At 44.1% G+C, this 18,150-nt stretch overlaps 1 pseudogene across 1 annotated transcript; it reads right to left on the reverse strand.

The window, feature by feature from the left end:
- Positions 1 to 14,459: 14,459 nt before the first annotated feature.
- LOC310800077 (Ig kappa-b4 chain C region pseudogene) lies at positions 14,460 to 16,660 on the reverse strand (annotated as a pseudogene). The gene is made up of 3 exons (XR_014553999.1): positions 16,642 to 16,660; positions 16,206 to 16,310; positions 14,460 to 14,987 (listed from the first exon to the last, which is right to left on the reverse strand). The product of XR_014553999.1 is annotated as an Ig kappa-b4 chain C region pseudogene (transcript).
- Positions 16,661 to 18,150: the final 1,490 nt, after the last annotated feature.

Raw genomic sequence — 18,150 nt, forward strand, 5'->3', positions numbered from 1 at the left:
AAAACAGTCCCATTGAAATGATCTGTTATTTCCACATGTTTTGTCATTCAGTCAGGAGCGTTAATGCAGCCAATTCAGTGAGATTTGTGCAAATATTGCAGACTCAGCAACCGACTGGCGAACACTGCAGGGACAAAAATATATACGACACAACTTTTCCCATTGCTCCCACCACATGTCTTGAAGCTGTCATGGGAGAAAGAAAGAAAGAAAGAAAGAAAGAAAGAAAGAAAGAAAGAAAGAAAGAAAGAAAGAAAGAAAGAACAGTCATAGTGCATTACACAGTTCAAACAGGGCGTTCAGAGCTTTACTGGTAATAATATGCTCACACACACTATTGATGCAGGTGATCAACAAGCACAGATGATTGAAAGCACAACAATGTATAAGTGGCTTTGCTGAACCAGTGGAAGAGTCCGGACAGTAACAGTAGCTACATGCAATCTTCATGACCAGGGGCGGACTGCATAATCGGGCACGTCGGGCAAATGCCCGGTGGCCTGGCCTGGCCTGGCCTGCAAAAAAAATTTGCAGGCAGGCCAGGCGCTGCCTACTGGTTTACTAGTGGTTTTATTACTTTATTCAGGGTTAAAGTGGATGCATCTCATTGTAATATTGGACTTGGCCCAAATTGGGCTTCAAATGGCCCAAATTGGGCTTCAAACGGCCCAAATCGGGCTTTAAACGGCCCAAATTGGGCTTCAAACGGCCCAAATCTTTCGGCGGCGCCCTTCGGACGCCGGCACGCGCGTCGGCCCGTATCGGCCTGGCCTGCTTGGTATCTAATGCCCGGCCTGAATTATGATACCAGTCCGCCCCTCATGACACATGGTGGGAGGCAGTAAGTAGGTCTGTCCGTTGTGAAGCTCAGAGCGATGGATTCAGTTTCTTCACCTGGGAAATCCTGGGGTGCTGTTGAGCAATCTGCTGGCCATATGACCCTGAGTTTTACAGCGTTAAAGACCAGATGAAAAGGCCCATCTGTCAGGGACACTCTATGAAGGTACATTTCTCTATAACTGCTGTGGTTCTATGGAATGTCTGTATGTAGACATTTTTTTAAATCACATTTGCAGTTTAGCTTTGGTGAAAACATTCTGTTTAAATCAGGGGTGAAAGTAAAAAATAGACTACTCTATTCACTTCTTATGTTTATGTGGAATATTCTTGACACTAAAGACCCCTTATCTCTGTATGAAAATGTAACTCTAAGTCATAACAGGCACACATACTCAACTAGACATGCTACTGCAGGAGGTTTTACACTTCCAGTAGTTAGAACAAATGCGATGAAAAGAACTGTCATGTTTAGAGGTATGCAGGAACACCCTTCCCACATATATTACACAAAAGAAAAGCAAAAAACATTTTAAATTCTTGGTAAAACAGCACTTACCACTGTGATAATATACTGTATAATATATATGGTGATGGTAATAGTTATATGTATAATTATATATATAAGATATGGTAATGGTATATATACATAATATGTGATGTAGTTTATGTATATTCTACACATCTGTAATGATATGTAGGTATTTCTGATGTATGCAATACCTTGAAAGGTACAGTATGTATGTATGTAATATCCAAAACTGTACCGTTTGTACAGAATGTATTTTTTACACAGAATGTAAATTTTGTATGTGATTGAAACTATGCAAATTGTTTGATGTCTTGAAACTATGCAAGTTGTTTGACCCCAGGAAGAATAGCTGCAGCTCTGCTGTAGCTAGGGGATTTTAAATAAAGACAAAGACAAAGACAAAGACAAAGTGGATTGAAATTCTTGCCAGTACTACTACCCCAAACTTCATTATTGTTCTTGTCCAGCCCCAGCTTCATGCGTCCCTGAACACTTGCATATTTTTTTTAACACCTGTATGGTGTAGAAATTAGAAACACGTGACGTGACATCATGTAGTCTAGAGCAAATTATTTATTTAAATGGTGCGGTTACTACTTAATTAATCTGTATAGTGTGGCACACTTGTTCTTGTGCTTTAAGTAGCCTAACCGTTGTCCAATGGTAAAGTATAAGGTCGAAAATAAATTGTGCAAAGGACAAATAATATGAAAATGAATAAGCAAGAATAATAATTAATCAAAAAAGGCACATTTTAAATTGCATTTTGCAAATCATCAGCATTAATTAATCAGTCTTTCATTTGTCAATTTAATTAACAGTTGTATTATTAAATGGCTCATTTATAAGCATTTGTATTAATAGGTTTATAAATAGTTTTATCAAACGGCTCATTTAAAAGCATTTTTTTTCCTGGAACCTGTCTGGCAGTACAAGTAGACATTATGCTGTTTGTTTTGGTGCAGTCTGACATGCTGATCACTAATGCAGGGCTTTCTCAGAGGAACTACTTCATTCATAAACACATTTTACCATGCACACGTTTTGATAAAATGGTGATTTATTGGGGGGGGGAGTTCAAGTTCAAGTTCAAGTTCAAGTAGTTTATTAATGTCCCAAAGGGCAAATTGGATTACAGCAGGCATAGAGGCTTGAAACATAAAAACATAAAGTGCAAACCATACGTACAATGTCATAAATAATCAGGATGTAACAACATTTAGACATACGATGAGCCAATATAAAAGAGCATACGTCTGGTGCAGCTGATAAAATAAAATAAAACGACACTAATAACTTAAGAACGGGATGAGCCAGCGGCTGATACGGCCGATAAGACAGTATAAAAACAAATTAAAAAACAAATTAAAAAACAAATTAAAAAACAAATTAAAAAACAAATTAAAAAACATAAGAAGAGCTAAGAACATAAAAGAGCTGACTGCTGGTACAGCAGATTGATGAAACGTTAAAGGAACACTCTTTTCAAAGGCGTTTTCAACCAGCTTTGTATCATTAGAACATCAGTAGTATATCAGAAAACTGTAAACGGTTTTGAAGTCTGTCATTTATTTTGACAGTTATTGAGTGTTAAAGTGTGGACCAGTGACATCACTGGTCCACACTAACTCAAATTAATAACTCATTAACTCAAATCAACTCTAAATAACTGTCAAACTATTCATCATTCATCTAGTTTGACAGTTATTGAGAGTTGATTTGAGTTAATGAGTTATTAATTTGAGTTAGTGTGGACCAGTGATGTCACTGGTCCACACTTTAACACTCAATAACTGTCAAATTAAATGACAGACTTCAAAACAGTTTACAGTTTTCTGATATACTACTGATGTTCTAATGATACAAAGCTGGTTGAAAATGGGCGGAGTGTTCCTTTAATTCCTCAGTCATCTTTTCCTTCCTCCAGCAGCATTCACTGCACGGATGGAGGAAGGGACAAAGGAATACTTATACCTGTTTTTGGTGGTCCGTGGGACACACAAGCGAAGGCCGGATGACAGTAGCCTATAATCTGAACTGAGTGGGTGGGCACTGTCTGAGCGGATGGACAGAGCTTTTTTGAGCATCTGTCTGTTATAGCTAAGGTCAAGGCTCTCCAGTTGGATGCCGGCTACTTTAGAAGCTGTTTTCACAATTCTCCAGAGGGAGTTTTTATCCTTGATACAGAGGTTACCGTACCAACAGATGAAGGAAAAGCAGATCACAGATTCGATATAAGCACTGTAAAACAGTTTCATCAGGCTCTTGTCTACTTGGAACTTGGCTAGTTTCCTCAAGCAGCAAAGGAGTTGCTGGCCCTTCTTGCACAGCATGTCGGTGTTTAAGTCAAATTTCAGTTTGTCATCAATAATCGTGCCCAGGTATTTGTAGTTGGTTACAATGTCCACTGACTGACCATGGACGACACTATTCTGGGTAGTACGGGGGGGACGTCTGAAATCCATACAGATCTCTTTCGTTTTCGAGAAGTTAAGTTCTAGGAAGGCGTCGTTGCACCAGGACAGAAAGTCATCCATAACCTGACCGTGGCCATCCACGGAAGGCTGACTAAATTACTTTTTTGTTATCATATTCTTTGATGTGATTGTATGAATCTGAAGTGATCAATTATATTAGAAGTTGTAAATTATGTAGTGTTGATTAGGTGGAGGATCCTTCTTGATTGGGTGACGCGCCCCCTGTCCCACACACACGGTGGATTGCAGATGTTTTAGCGACACCTTGTGTGAGTCCACAGCTCATAAGACCTGGCAACCTTTTGTTGACCGGGTTGTTCTCAAAGGGAAGCCCCCTCAAAGGGAAGCCCCACTTTGTGTCATATCTCTAATGTTTCTTTTGTTTGAACTGTTTTGTTTGAAGTGTTTTTGTTTTGTTTTTTGGCGACTTTGTGTGTTAGTTCATTCAAGAACACTCAAGTCATAGAATTAACCATTTATTGTATTATGAATACAATGCATACAATTATGTTTGGCGTTGAAGGCTCCGCTCTTAGAATTAATTTAATATTTAATTTAATATTTAATTAATTTAATTCTCCCTGAACTCGGCTCAGCAAGCATGCTACGCCGAGCAGGGAGAGAAAGCAGAATCCCCCATGGGAATAAAATATTCCAGATACATTTAAACCATGGAAAGTAAAAGAGGGAGCCTAAAAGCAAGACATGGAAACATGTTCATTTTTTGAGCCATGCAGACTCCAGAGCTACAATACATGATAGTATTTGATCTAAAAGGTGGAGGCTGGGGTGGAGGGGGCAAAGCGTTGCCAGCAGCCGCAAAGATCAGCAAGGTGGGGAACAGATTAGTGAGTGAGAGGCTGCCATATTTAAACGGACCGCCTTGTTGTGAGAATGACTGTGATTGGAGAATTGGTTAAACGGTGAACCAAACAGAGGCTGTCAGCTGTTACAGCTGGGGCGTAGCCTATGACATCATGTCTTGAATGAACTAACGCAGGCTTCATTTATTTTTCTGTATTGTGTGCTTAATGTATGGATGGTTTTTTATGTCATTGTCTAAGAAAAAATACCTTGAAATCCATAAAATAAAACATAACAAATAAGAAGTTGTAAATGAGGTCACATGGTGTCTATAGACTAGACTGCTAACTTTATTTCTAAGGACTAGAATAGAAGGCAAGCACAGCTCTTTAAGTAGGTTTAGGTGGTGGTTTTCATGCTGCACAACTTCCCTGTATGTATTTTGGGTGTGTTTGTTGGTTTTATGTTTGATCATTGTTTGTTTAAATGATGTAGAGTAATGTAGAGGTCAGATAAGCTTATCAATTTGTTGGAGGATTTTTTTTCAGTTGAGATAAATCTTCAAAAATAAACAAAATTAAAATCATTTTTGCAACTTCTTTATTACTTTTCATAGTCATAAGACAATGGTAAACAAAGACAAATTGTTTACACAATGACATTTTTCTGTTGAGGCACTTTCCATTAATTTCCATCCCAACTTCAAGACTGTAGTAGAAGAATACACTATGTAAAAAAAAGAAAAAATATGAACAATGACATTTTTCCTCATATAACCATCATAGGTTCTTTACTGAATATTTCACTGTCTTGTCTGAAAGACCAAAATGCAATATGAACCCATAGTATACACAAACTTCAAAGGCTTCATGCTCAAATGAAAACGCTGATCTACTATAGTGATGTCACCAGTGATGATGTCACCAGTGATGATGTCATCAGTGATGTCATCTTTCCTGGCTGAAGCTAAAACTTCAGTGATGATATAATCAGTGATGTTATCAGTGTCAGTGATGATGTCATCAGTCTGAGGCTCGATTCCTAGTCGCTGGCCTCCGCAGCCTCGTATGCGCAGCTCAGCTGCTGTGTGGCCTCGCCTGCAGCATGGCTGCTGCGTGGACTCACCTGTTCTATTGGCATGTGCAGTCCTAGTGCACAATTTGCCAACTTCGCATCACTGATGACATCACAATTGCTTTTATGACATCACTGATGTCACAATGCCTATGACATCATCCAGTGGGACAAAAATTTTAAACAAACAGACAAACAGAGCCCACTTTCTCCTTTATCTATCTATCTATGTATATTATTTTATTTATTTTTTCTTTCTTTTTTTTGAGTACCCTGACCTGGTCTATTACATTTTTAAAACTCAATATTGGTGAAATTATCTTTGTCTTAACCTGTTGGCACAGGAAAATATTTGAAAACATACAGAAATACCCATTGTAATAGGTGAGCACATCAATAAACTATGTGTCATTTATTTAGGTGGAAATATTTTTTCATGGCACAAGGGTTTTCTGTCATGCCCTCAACCTCTGCCTCCTAGTCTCTCTCGCCCCCTCCTTTCTGTTGTGATTACAGGGTTGGAGCCAGGTGTGTGGAGCTGATCTCCAGCTATCGCAGCTGCCAAGCATCACCAATCAGCAGGCTTCATATACCCAGCCCAGACGTCAAGACACTGTCAGATTATCTTCTCACCTGCATGGAGAGGAACCTCTGCTGCCCTAAATCTGAAGACCTGCTCCAATCCTCCCCTGTCTGTCTGCCTGCTCGCCCTCTGCCTAGACTTCAGCCTACCTGCTCTCTGCTCGCCTGGACTTCAGCCTACCTGCTCTCTGCTCGCCTGGACTTCAGCCTGCTTGCTCTCTGCCAGCCCGGACTGCTGGATGCCTGCTCGTTCACCTACCTGGACTCTAGCCTACCATCCTGCAACCTGGGTATCTCGTCCATCCGGACTGAACCAATAACCTTTAAATAAACAAACTGTGTTACAACTTGATATTCTGTCTCTGTCTGTCTCTGCCCTTGAGTCCAACAAACAAAACCCTAACAGGATAATCTGACCAAAATGGACTCGGCAGAGGCAGAAGCAATGAGACAAGCGCTTGCTCAGCAGGGCCAATGGCTAGGAGGCCAGGAGGAGCGTCTGCGGACCATGACTACAGAAATGCAGAGGCTTGGTGTGACCATCACGGGCCTCACCGAGCGTCTGACACCAGCTCCAGTTGCCGCTCTGCTTCAGCCCGACCAGCCAGCGCTGCCTGCTACCACAGCTCCGGAGCCTCACATCCCACCTCCAGCAAAATACTCAGGTGATCCACACAGCTGTCGGCAATTTCTCACACAGTGTCAATTGTCGTTCAACGCTCAGCCCATCCGCTTCTTTACGGAAGCGGCCAAAATTGCATACCTGGTTAACCTACTGGAGGGACCCCCGCTTAACTTTTTCAATGCTCTCTTTGAACAGGGCTCTCCGCTCACCCAGTCCTTTGCGGGTTTTGCTGTCGAGCTCAAACGAGTGTACGACCATCCAATACGAGGGCAACAGGCGGGGCAGCGTCTGTTGACTCTTCGCCAAGGAAGACTCCCAGTCCGTGAGTTTATCAGCCAGTTCCACAGTTTGGCTGTTGAGTCAGGGTGGGATAATGTGGCCCTCATTGCAGCATTTCAGAGTGGTCTGAATAGAGAGATTGGAAGGGAAATAGCACTACGGGGGGAAATAAATTCCTTAGACGCCGCCATTAGTCTGGCCATTAAGATTGCGGATCAAATCGCCCTGTGGCGTACTGACACCCCCGTCTCTCTGTTCTCATCACGTCCCGATACTCCAAACTTTCCCGAACCAGAACCCATGCAACTCGACCGGGTCCGTCTGTCCCCGGAGGAAAGGGCTCGTCGTCGGGCTGCCACACAGGCCTGTTTCTACTGTGGAAACCCCAGCCATCGTATTTCGGATTGCCCCGTCCGTCCAGCAAAAGGGCCGGCTCGGCAATAGTTAGAGAGATATTGTCGAGTCGAGCAACCACTGCCTCTCTCCCTATCCGTCCACAGCTCGATGCTGCCATCGTGTGGTGCCAGCAAACCATTACACTCTCTGCACTCATAGACTCTGGAGCCGATGAGAATTTCATTCATAATGGTACGTGCCAGCAGTGGGGCATCGAGACTGAGCCCCTCGATGTCCCACTAAATACTACAGCCCTTAACGGGGTACTGCTGGCCCAAGTGGACAGAAAAACCATTCCCCTGTCCCTTCACATGTTTGGGAATCATCAAGAAAAAATTCAATTTCACGTCATTCATTCTCCCAATGTTCCTCTAGTGTTGGGATTTCCCTGGTTGAAACTCCATAACCCCCAGATCAACTGGACCACCGGCACGGTGGGGTCATGGAGCTCCTTCTGCCATGCCAACTGCCTCCGTTCCGCCCAGACACCTTCCTCTGAACCGCTACCAGTACCAGAACCTCCAGATCTGTCATCGGTTCCAAAAGAATATCATGACCTCGCTCCTGCATTCAGTAAACAACAGGCATTAACACTCCCTCCGCACAGACCATACGATTGTGAGGTAAAGCTTTTGCCCGGAGCTCCTCTACCCTCTAGCAGGCTCTACAACCTCTCTCTGCCGGAACAGCAAGCCATGGGGAAATACATCCAGGACTCCTTGGCAGCGGGGATCATCCGACCTTCGTCCTCTCCGGTGGGTGCAGGTGCCTTCTTCGTGGGCAAGAAGGATGGGTCTTTGAGACCATGTATTGACTATAAAAAACTAAATGACATCACAGTTAAAAACAAGTACTGCCTGCCTCTGATTGACTCTGCTTTTGTGCCCCTTCATGACGCCACAGTATTCTCAAAACTGGACCTCAGGAACGCGTACCACCTGGTACGCATCAAAGATGGAGATGAATGGAAGACTGCTTTCAACACTCACCTGGGCCATTTTGAGTACCTGGTGATGCCTTTCGGCCTCACTAATGCGCCCGCAGTCTTCCAGGCACTCGTCAACGATGTACTCAGGGACATGATTGGTCATTTTGCATTTGTTTACCTTGATGACATTCTGATTTACTCCCAGTCTCTCCAGGAACACCAGAAACATGTGCGGGCAGTGCTGCAGCGTCTCCTAGAAAACAGGCTGTTTGCTAAGGCAGAAAAGTGTGAATTTCATGCTTCCACGGTGCACTTCCTGGGTTTCGTCATCTCCCCGGGGAAAATGGAGATGGAGCCGGCGAAAGTGACAGCAGTTCTGGATTGGCCTGTGCCTACTAACCGCAAACAGTTACAAATGTTTCTAGGATTTGCCAACTTCTATCGAAGATTTGTCCGTAATTACAGCACCATAGCAGCCCCCCTGACTGCACTCACTTCCACCTCCATCTCGTTTCGATGGACACCGGAGGCGGAGACCGCCTTTGGGGAGCTCAAGCGCAGGTTTGTCTCCGCTCCAGTGCTCATCCAGGCAGACCGGACCCGGCAGTTCATTGTGGAGGTGGACGCTTCTAATGTGGGGGTAGGTGCAATACTCTCTCAGCGCACACTGGCTGATGACAAATTGCATCCATGTGCCTTTCTGTCCTATAAACTTTCCCCCGCAGAAAGAAACTACGACGTCGGCAATAGAGAGCTTCTGGCTGTGAAGGTGGCGCTGGAGGAGTGGCGACACTGGCTAGAGGGGGCCGAGCATCCATTCGTCGTGTGGACAGACCACAAAAACCTCACCTACATCAAGGAGGCGAAGCGGCTTAACTCACGCCAAGCAGGGTGGGCTCTGTTTTTTGGCAGGTTTAACTTCACACTCACCTACCGCCCCGGTTCGAGGAACGTGAAGCCTGATGCGCTGTCACGCCAGTTTGCGGTGGAGGAGGCAAACATGGACCCAGAGCCCATTCTTCCATCCTCATGTGTCATCGCTGCCGTTACCTGGGAGATCGAATCTAAGGTCCGCCAAGCCCAGAGGGCCCAGCCCGACCCAGGTAATGGTCCTCCTAACCATCTGTTTGTACCTGATTCTGTCCGCTCCCAGGTTCTGCAATGGGCTCACTCATCCCGCCTTACCTGTCACCCGGGGGTTCGTCGGACAATGGCCTTCCTCCGGCAGAGTTTCTGGTGGCCCACCATGGACCAGGATACACGGTCATATGTTGCAGCTTGCTCTGTCTGCGCGCGCAGCAAGACCTCCACAAAGCCCAGCTCTGGCCTGCTCCGTCCACTGCCTGTACCCAGCCGGCCATGGTCACACATAGCAGTGGACTTCGTCACTGGCCTTCCCCCATCTGGAGGTAACACCACAGTTCTTACTGTCATAGACCGTTTTTCTAAGGCAGTACACTTCATTGCCCTGCCCAAGCTGCCTTCCGCTAGGGAGACAGCCGATCTATTAGTGCAACATGTGTTTCGGGTACATGGGCTGCCTGCAGACATTGTCTCCGACAGGGGGCCTCAATTCACCTCACAGGTCTGGAGGGCATTCTGCACGGCCATGGGAGCCACCGTCAGCTTATCTTCGGGGTACCATCCTCAGACCAACGGACAGACTGAGCGAGCGAACCAGGAGATGGAAGCAGCTCTTCGCTGTATCACCGCGGCGAACCCCTCCTCTTGGAGCTCACAGCTGCCCTGGGTGGAGTACGCCCACAATACACTTCCCAACGCCTCCTCAGGTATGTCTCCGTTTGAATGTTCTTTGGGCTATCAACCTCCTCTGTTGTCAGGCCAGGAGGAGGAGATTGCAGTGCCTTCAGTTCAGGCCCAGATGCGCCGCTGCCGCGCTACCTGGAAAAGAGCCCGCGCCGCCTTACTCCGAGCTGCCTCCAGGTCACGGGTCCAGGCCGACCGTCGCCGTGTGCCAGCTCCAGCCTACGCTCCAGGGCAGAAGGTATGGCTGCTTTCGAGAGATCTGCCTCTCAAGGTGGATTCGCGAAAGCTTGCACCTCGCTACGTGGGGCCGTATGAAATTGAAACCATCATTAACCCATGTGCTGTTCGGCTTAAGCTCCCTTCCTCCCTTAAAAGGATCCATCCCACATTTCATGTGTCTCTGTTAAAGCCGGTGCAGTCCAGTGCTCTTGTCCCTCCCACAGCCGCCCCTCCTCCTCCTCGGATGGTGGAGGGTGGTCCAGTCTACACCGTGAGGCGTATCCTGGATGTCCGTCGCCGGGGCCGCGGATTCCAGTATTTGGTCGACTGGGAGGGATATGGTCCGGAGGAGCGCTGCTGGGTCCCTCGGCGGAACATACTGGACCCCACGCTCATCCGGGACTTCCGTCGCCAGCACCCTGACGGAGCCAGGCGTGCGCCAGGTGGCGCCCGTAGAGGGGGGGGTACTGTCATGCCCTCAACCTCTGCCTCCTAGTCTCTCTCGCCCCCTCCTTTCTGTTGTGATTACAGGGTTGGAGCCAGGTGTGTGGAGCTGATCTCCAGCTATCGCAGCTGCCAAGCATCACCAATCAGCAGGCTTCATATACCCAGCCCAGACGTCAAGACACTGTCAGATTATCTTCTCACCTGCATGGAGAGGAACCTCTGCTGCCCTAAATCTGAAGACCTGCTCCAATCCTCCCCTGTCTGCCTGCTCGCCCTCTGCCTAGACTTCAGCCTACCTGCTCTCTGCTCGCCTGGACTTCAGCCTACCTGCTCTCTGCTCGCCTGGACTTCAGCCTGCTTGCTCTCTGCCAGCCCGGACTGCTGGATGCCTGCTCGTTCACCTACCTGGACTCTAGCCTACCATCCTGCAACCTGGGTATCTCGTCCATCCGGACTGAACCAATAACCTTTAAATAAACAAACTGTGTTACAACTTGATATTCTGTCTCTGTCTGTCTCTGCCCTTGAGTCCAACAAACAAAACCCTAACATTTTCTGGTCTATTCCCCCTCCGCTTTCAGTCTAAACAAATATTGTTAATATTAATATTGTTTGGCCCGCGACTCCTTATATTTTTCTGTATGCGGCCCACAACCAAAAAAGTTTGGTCACCCCTGGACAGTAATGCCAGCACTGTCTGTCTGTGTCTCTCTCTGTCTCTCTGTCCTTCGCGTATCTCGAGAACCGTTGGTCAGATCGACTTCAAACTTCGGGAGTACACTGAGGGGGACCTGACGGAGTGCAGTGCCCTGTTTTCGTGCAATTCGGCATACCGCCACCTGCTGGCAACATACAAATTTTGGTTTATCTCAAGAACCTTTGGTCCGATCGACTTCAAATTTTGGGAGTGCGCTAATGGAAACTTTGCACAGTGCACTGCCAAATTTTGTGCAATTCGGCACAGCGCCACCTACTGGCCACACAAAAAGTGGTTTATCTTGAGAACCGTTCGTCCGATCGACTTCAAACTCGGGAGTGCCCTTACAGGGACTCAAGGGAGTGCAGGGAGCTAAATTCTGTGCAATTCGGCATAGCGCCACCTACTGGCAACACAAAAAGTGCTTTATCTTGATAGCCATTCATCTGATCGACTTAAAACTTAAAACTTGGGGAGTGCGCTTAGGGGAACTCAATGGAGTGCAGGGAGCTGAATTCCATGCAATTTGGCATAGCGCCACCTACTGGCAACACAAAAAGCAGTTTATATCGAGAACCATTAATCCGATCAACTTCAAACTTGGCTGTTGTGTTGCTGGGAACCCAAGAAATTGCAGTGGTAAACTTTGTGTAATTCAACCAATAAGATCATAGCTTTCACATATCTCCAGGACCGTCCGTCCGATCGACTTCTGTATGTCTGTCCTTCGCATATCTCGAGAACCGTTTGTCGGATCGACTTCAAACTTGGGGAGTAATAATAATAATAATAATAATAAATTGTACAAAATCCCAAAGTGCTAGAGAGTAAAACAAAATTAAAATTATTAAAAGAATAAAAATGAAAGGAGAGTAAAAAGAAATAAAAGGATTAAAAGAACATTAAAAATCACATAAAAAATCACATAAAAAGCCTAAAAACTAAGGAAAGCACAAAACTATGAGAAGGCTTTATTAACTCATTGAGTGCCAGCCACTTTTGGAGAACGGACGCTCCCAGTGCCAGAGTTTCAGAGCGTTTTCAGTGATTTCTCGAGGCCCACAGAATATTGTGTGATATTACTATGTAAACACCGAACACGCACAAAGAACGAGGAGACTCTCTTCTATCATCAGCAAAAAAAAGTTTATTGATATCATTTTCCGTTCTTTAGTTATCAGCCGGAGAAGATAGGTGGATTTGAGCAAACACACGTTTCAATTTAGAAGCTGAGTTAATTAGCCTTTTGTGAAATGAAGCATTTCAAGCACATGACTGACTCTGAAGCTAATATTTTCTGATGTGACACCTCAAAAATAATTTCCTTCAATAAAACAGTGAAAACAAAGGAATTTTGTTTGGCAAAATAATATTTTTTAGCTGCAACCAGCAGCGCTGGCCCCTGCGTGCGCAGACCCTACACCTTCTTGCTGGTCTTGATTTACTGCTGGTAGGCATCAGATAGCTTGTTTGCCTGTCTCTGTCAATCGAGCCTGCTGTGTGGGTCTGTGTTTACTGTCAATGGTTGTATACTGCCCTGCGTGCCCCACCCCCCTCCTCCTCCTCCTCCGTGGGAGTGTCTCTGGGGCTTTGCTGCGTTTGCTGTGCGTTTGCTCTGTCTGCACTGAAAAGTGCGCTGCAGGGTCAGCAGCCCCATGGTCTCTTCGATTGTCCGCTGGCGTGGACCGGGGTGCGTGCTGGAACTGGGCCCAGGCAGGGAATCAAAGTGTTGAGGACGCCCAACAGCGCTGCGTCTGCGGCCACGCCGGCCACCGCGGCGACCGCCTCTCTTCATCTGCTACTGCTAAATAAATTACTGCTAAATGGGTGACTATACTATAAATACTAAACGTGATTTAGCGGGTTCCTTTTATCAGTTTGACTTGAAACAATGTCACAGGCTGGGAAAGTGTCTGATCTAATGTAAACAACCAAAACATGAAAGTACGTCCGGGTACGTCCTTGGCACAGAACGCCATTGTTAAAAGTACGTCCGGGTACGTCCTTGGCAGAGAATGAGTTAATTTGACATTATTTATAAAGACACTTACATTTTCTTGGCCCTTTCAATGCATGACAAGTCGATCTCTATTCATGTTTGACCTCGTCATGCTGAACTCCAATCTCTTGAAAATCAACTTCCAAACTGTTCAGCTTCAGGCCAGAAAACTGGAAAACCCTCTGCCAGTAATAATGCTTCCTTTTTTCTTTTTTTAAGGATGTCTTCTACCTTTTAATTGGAAAGGGGAACACAACTAGGATGTCCATCATCACCAATTGTATTTGTCTCAGTGTTTGAAGCCTTGTAGAGACAGAACACACATTATGTAATATCCCATGGGTCAAAAGTGGAGGTCAACTTCATGTTACATCCCTTTATGGTGAATATATCCTACTTTTGTGTATATTTATTTTTAAAGACTGCATATTTTCTAGATAAAGTATAAACTTGACAAAATCAGAAGTAGATAAATAGTAGATGCTATATAGTGAATAGTAGACTTTGATAATTCATTGTGTTAAAACACTGAATCATGTTTCTAAAGTTAGGTGTAACTAAACAGAGAAAAAAAAAGAAGACTTTTGCTCCAGTCATGGATCTAGTGATGCAGATGTTCATCCCTCCATCAACAGCTACTGTAGCTTCTGCCTGCCTTCAGGATACCACTGGTACTACAGTCACTGTCATGTTGCTGTCAATGAGTTAATACATAATGTAAAACATACACATGGACACATGGATACCATGTAAACAGCTGATTTGGTGAATATATCTTTATTGTCTATTAAGAATATTGGCCTACTGCGAGCAACAAAACATTACTATTGAAATGAGTGGTGTAATGAGTGGGGACAGAAGAGAGAGAGAGAGAGAGAGAGAGAGAGAGAGAGAGAGAGAGAGAGAGAGAGAGAGAGAGAGACTACAGTACTGAGTGCAGACTAAGAGCAGTAGCAGAGTAAAAGCAGTAGCAGAAGTCCCAGTGAGTCAGGTCAGGACTGGGAACACTGGTCTCTCCTCAGTGTCTCTGAGAGCAGAGACTGGGAGCCCTGGGTGGCCTCACAGGTCACAGAGCCCACCTTCCTCCACTGGTCTGCAGGGAGGCTCAGGGTGCTGCTCCAGCTGTAGTGGCCGTCCTCCTCCAGCACCCCGGGGCTCCTGCTCTCCTCCCAGCTGCTGCTGCTGCTGCTGCTGCCGTCCACCTTCCAGGCCAGCCTCCAGGCTGAGGGGAAGCCCTTGTTGGCCAGGCACATGAGCGTGGCCTTCCCCTGCTGCAGCTCCACGCTGGAGGGGGGCAGCACCGTCAGGGTGGGAGGGACATCACCTAGGAGACACCAATCAGCTTAGAGGACAGGAAGGCTGCAGCTGTCAATCAATCACCAGGCGGTTTGACACTTTTACTGTGCGAGAGTCCATTTTCCCCTTTAAGAAGTTTCTGTCAGATGGTTTTTATGCTCCACCAGTCACAAACTCACACATTGTTTCACTTCCCTTTAAGAAGCCTCTCATGCATATCAGCACAGAAAGAATCATCATATGACCAAGAATATATCAAACTACAAAATAAAGAAGCAGAGATTTGGCTACATTTAAAACAATTCTCATCTTAATCAAACAACTATTAAGTGTATTTTAAATTATTCTAGAAACTTGAAAAATTGCAAACTAATTGTATTGCAAGTACATTTTTAAATGGGATATGGTTCTCTTGCTGAGGTTTGTTGAAACATACCTCTGTGTTTCTGTAAAGACTAAGCCAAAAGCAAAAAACAATGAAACAAACAAACCATGATCATAACATTATAAATTGTCAAAATAGCGTCTGAAACCTTACGCCTATTAGAAGTGACAAAATAAGTGATTTGCCAACATTTTCAGTTAATCACAAGTTGTCATTTATGTGAAAACATAAGATTAAAAAGCAATTTTAGAAAGTAGTAATGTTTTTCATTTATCTTTTCAAACGGTCAAGTTGTTGACTTGTCACAGTATGTCTACAACATAAGGTGTATCAAGAAGCTGCAAATTAGACTCCGTGGAGAGAAGCAGAGAAAAGATAGCTTTAGCCCAAGTGATGTAAGTAAACATAATTATATCTACATCTACAATTCAGACACAGGAATAAAAATATGAATGAATATTATGTTTAAAAATTGTGCAGAATCTTACTTCCAGTTACATCCAGTCTGGTTCCTCCACCAAAAGTGTACCACAGTGATACAAACTCATTGAGCTGCCGTACAAAAACCTCTGACTCTAAAGACACAGCTCTCTCACTTTGTCAGACAAAACTAAAACTACAAGCCCTCAAGAAGAAACTTGATAATAATCGTTTTTTCCTCTGACCCAAGTGGAATAATTATTAGAGTGGCTATTTAGATTTATTTTATTAAATTGTTTGGATTGGTGAAAATAATTTAGCATAAAAGAAGCATATATCAACATATAACATTCAATAAGTGTAGCTTGATAAATTACATTTAATAGGTAACAAATTAAACTGTATCTCATGGATTACAAAAATATGAGATAGGTTACTTACTTCCAACATCCAGTCTGGTTCCTCCACCAAAAGTCCACCACAGTGATACAGACTCATTGAGCTGCCGTACAAAAACCTCTGACTCAGAGAGACACAGCTCTCTCACTTTGAAAACAACAAGTTCATCAAAAATCTGTCTGAATTCATAAAACCCAGCTAGCTCATGGAATAACTAGCTAAATAGAACAACATTCCTACATTAATCACTTTTGGTTTGTATACAGCTAAATTTGTCTGGCAGTGATATTTATTTGTCTAAAACCGAGAACTTAAACAAGTCAAAATAAATTCTCGAAGAAAAGTTGTATAAACATCATCAAGCCAAATCTACATTAAACTTAACATACATACATTTGAATCATTGATTGATCCACAGCATCATCAGACTAATCCAAGTCCTGTTGGAGTCACTCAGAGCATTTCCATAGAGAGCCACTTTGCATCAGCAGCACCATGCTCCAGTGCTCTGGGAGACTTTATAATCCTGAGTGTTGAACACTGGATGACTGACAGCTGTCCTTCATGACAACAGAAGCCACAGAAATCCTCCTCATCCAAACATGACTTTGATCTCCAACCTCATCTGGACCCTCATCTGCTGCTGCTTCACAGGTAAAGTCCAGAGGATCAAACTCCTCTCCTCTCTGAACACCCGTCCCTCTGAAATGAAATGGAGAAAACCATGACGGTGGTTTTATGTTTTTGTCTCTGTATCCTCAGAGTCCAGAGGCCAGGTCACAGTGACTCAGCCTGGAGCAGTGAGCTCTGCTCCGGGAGGCTCCGTCACCATCAGCTGTCGAACCAGTCCAAAGGTTTATGATGATAACCTTTTAGCCTGGTACCAACAGAGAGATGGAGAAACTCCTAAACTCCTCATTTACTACGCTACAACTCGAGCATCAGGGATTCCAGGTCGTTTCACAGGCAGTGGATCAGGGACTGACTTCACTCTGACCATCAGTGGAGTCCAGGCTGAAGATGCAGCAGTTTACTACTGTCAGAGTGCCCATCATATCAGCAGTCAGTGGGTGTTCACACAGTGAAAAAGCATCGTACAAAAACCTCCCTCAGCTGGAGAGGAACTCATCTGAATCAACAGCTGCAGAGAAACTAAACATTAGAGGTGTGACTAAAAACACTTTATAATATCATACAATAATTACATTTTAATCAAGAAAAGTAATTTGTAATATAGTTTTTATGATTGTATTGTAGAAACTTGGTTTGAAACAGGATTAAGGAACACTTTAGTAAAACACATTTGAAATATAGAATTTCAACAGTCATGAAGCAAGATATCTTAAAGCAAATTATGAGACATTGAATTAGATCAAATAATTGAATGTATTGACAAAATATTTAATGCACGGGCTTTCAATTAGATACTGAAAAGAAAAAACAATTCAATGCATCGTGTAATTCAATATTATCACAATGTGTCATATTTTAGTACAAACATACTGAGAGTCCAAAACAATTACCTCACAATTGAACAGATTCAATGTAATCTATTTTCAGTGAGTCTAAATGTATTTAATTTGACATTATTTATAAAAGACACTTACATTTTCTTGGCCCTTTCAATGCATGACAAGTCGATCTCTATTCATGTTTGACCTCGTCATGCTGAACTCCAATCTCTTGAAAATCAACTTCCAAACTGTTCAGCTTCAGGCCAGAAAACTGGAAAACCCTCTCTGCCAGTCATAATGCTTCCTTTTTTCTTTTTGTAAGGATGTCTTCTACCTTTTAATTGGAAAGGGGAACACAACTATAGGATGTCCATCATCACCAATTGTATTTGTCTCAGTGTTTGAAGCCTTGTAGAGACAGAACACACATTATGTAATATCCCATGGGTCAAAAGTGGAGGTCAGCTTCATGTTACATCCCTTTATGGTGAATATATCCTACTTTTGTGTATATTTATTTTTAAAGACTGCAT

This window comes from Poromitra crassiceps (genome assembly GCF_964638095.1).
Source record: "Poromitra crassiceps genome assembly, chromosome: 29".
Taxonomy (NCBI): domain Eukaryota; kingdom Metazoa; phylum Chordata; class Actinopteri; order Beryciformes; family Melamphaidae; genus Poromitra; species Poromitra crassiceps.